The sequence below is a fragment of the Cicer arietinum genome, unplaced genomic scaffold, assembly GCF_000331145.2.
Source record: "Cicer arietinum cultivar CDC Frontier isolate Library 1 unplaced genomic scaffold, Cicar.CDCFrontier_v2.0 Ca_scaffold_6201_v2.0, whole genome shotgun sequence".
In the NCBI taxonomy this organism is placed as follows: Eukaryota; Viridiplantae; Streptophyta; class Magnoliopsida; order Fabales; family Fabaceae; genus Cicer; species Cicer arietinum.
The window spans coordinates 20,955-23,562 of record NW_027339848.1 but is presented as its reverse complement, the minus strand read 5'-3'; the positions used below and the strand labels follow the sequence as shown (position 1 = coordinate 23,562).

The window sequence follows — 2,608 nt, the reverse complement described above, 5'->3', positions numbered from 1 at the left end:
TATGCCTAACCCCTCTGTCCCGAGGATATCACGCATGAAATCACCCATGTTATCATTTTTTGGCACAAACCCATTTCCATTTTCCCTGTTAGACTTCCTATAACCCCACTCTGAACGAGATCCACTAACATACTGTAGGTTCACCTGATTGAAAACTCCTCCCGATCCACTCCTTTGGTTGGCACAACGCAACCCGACCCAATTTGGTTCCTTCTCCGACAATTCTATCTCAACAACCCGTGCCATGTTCATCAATCTTGAACGCGAGACCGACCCCATCACTATCATACTCCTTACTCGCCCCCTTATTCCTTCCCGAAGATCATGTAAGAAGTAACCCAAATATTTCGAATCGGGTATTCAGTCCACTTGCGCCACTAGCCTTTTGAAATCCTTGATATATTCTTCTACACTTTCCTCTTGCTTAATCGAAGAGAATTATTCAAACAAATTTCCTTCTCCAATCCCTCCATAACGTTCAAGTAAAGCATCCTTAAACTTTGGCCAAGTCAGATCCGCTTCTTCCTCTGTCAACGCTTTGAAAAAATGAATCATTGACCCCTACATGCATAATTGGGCCAAACTCACATTCAATTTTTTGGCTCGTATTAAGAGCGCGAAAGTAAATCTCCGCACGCCTATCCACCCTATAGGATCTTCACCATCAAAAGAGGGGAGTTCCATCTTCTTCCCAGATTGACGAAATTCATCAAGGGTTTCGCTATGAATTTGTTGGTCGTTCCCTTTCGAAGTTTATGAATATCTATTCTTCTCTGCACGACTTTGGGATTGTCACAACCCAAAAATTTAATGTCGTGACCGGCGCACAAGCTATACTCCTAGCCTGGCAAACCTATCAATTAACTTAACAATTAAACAACTAAATCGCTTTTTAACCGTTTAAAAAATATATCTATGTTTTTTCCCGAAATTTCGACAGAGTATCCTCTGTAACTTCAACATTCCCAAATTTTGTAAAATCCCTGTTCCGCTTTCAATCCAGTCATAATTCAAATAACATAATCAAATTGTTTAATACACTTCTCAAAAAAACTAAATAGACTTTCTAGACTCCAAAATAGCTGCAATTACATAGACTCAACAAATATTACAAAATGGTCCTCGATCAAAGAGGCCTACCAAAAAAAAGAAGTTTGTTGGGACTTGAATCAAATAATAGATTCCTACTCAGCTGCTTGCGAATCTGAAAAATAATAAGCAACATAAAGGGGTAAGTCACAAAGACTTAGTGAGGAGACAACAACCACCATCAATTAGAAGGGAAACACAAAAGGCACGAATAACTGTTTAATCGTTTGACGAAAATATTAAAAATCCAGTGAATAACGAAAGGAAATCAAAATGAACAACCTTAAAATCATTATAAAAATCAAACAAATAACAATACAAATTTTTAGAACCAAGAGGCGGCTTTATCTCATTGATAGCCCTCTCCTCCTAAGGGTGGCCTTTCCCTTAGGGGCGGCTCCATCTAACGGATGGCCCTCTCCCCTCAATTCTGCAACGTATCAGCACGTATCAATTAAGGAGCTTACATCTCGTTGATAGCCCTCTCCTCCTACGGATGACCTCTCTCGTAAGGGCAGCTCCATCTAACGGTTAACTCTCACTAATCAACACGTGGTAACTAGGTGCACCTAACGCAGTTAACAATTTAATAACAATAACACCGAATTCCCAAAACCCGCATTTAAAATCATTTCATCGTAATTTGTGAAAAACATATTCAATCGCATAACAAATTCAAGATTTAAATACTTTAAATCATACGTAACTCAAATTAATAACATATTATATAACAATGACCGTTAAATTAAATAATTGACGAAATCGAGATAAAATTCAAAAGTTGTGTTTCCCAAATTTTTCAATAAATACTTTAATATAGAAAACAAGTAAAATAATAATAATAGCAGTATAAAAATACATGACGATGATCGTCGTCAACTCACAGTTATGGAGAATCGTCTAAGTTTGCTCTCCAACAACTCTCAAAGTAGCCGGCAAGGTCTCAGTTGACAAATCTGAGTATCAAAAATATTTCCAAGGCTTTAGAGAAATTTATTCTAAAGTTTAACTACCTCTAGAAAACTATCAGCATCATTTAAATATACTCTAAACACGAAATAAGATTTTTACTCAAAACTACATTTTTCTATGAATTCATACTAGGATTAGAGTTGTGCATTTACCTCAATGAGTCTCAATAAACCACTTTCAAGAGATGGGTACCCTTTTTCCTTCCTTAGAACACAAACCCTAACCCAAAAATCCCAAACAAAAGAATTTGTAGGAGTTTGAGAAATTAAGCTTGTGGAGATGTTAAACCTCTTTTAAGGATTGATGGTTTGAGTAATAGAGTGAGAAGAAACACGGAGAAGAGAAGGAAAAGAAAGAAAGAAAAAAAACAACAAAAAGGGGGAGGGGAGTGTGTGCCGAGATGGAGAGAGAGAAAATTAGGAGAGAATGAGGGAGTGAGAATGAGTAGGGTTAATTTGTTTTTATTTATTATTATTATTGTTAATTATTATTATTATATTTATTTATTTTATTTTATTTTTTAAAATTTTTGGCACGGGACGTGTCA

General features: G+C 36.4%; 1 long non-coding RNA gene across 1 annotated transcript; it reads right to left on the bottom strand.

The window, feature by feature from the left end:
• Positions 1-728: 728 nt before the first annotated feature.
• Positions 729-2,337, bottom strand: LOC105851678 (uncharacterized). The gene is made up of 2 exons (XR_012161772.1): positions 2,214-2,337; positions 729-2,045 (listed from the first exon to the last, which is right to left on the bottom strand). It is a non-coding gene; the product is annotated as an uncharacterized lncRNA (long non-coding RNA).
• Between the last annotated feature and the right edge of the window lie 271 nt (positions 2,338-2,608).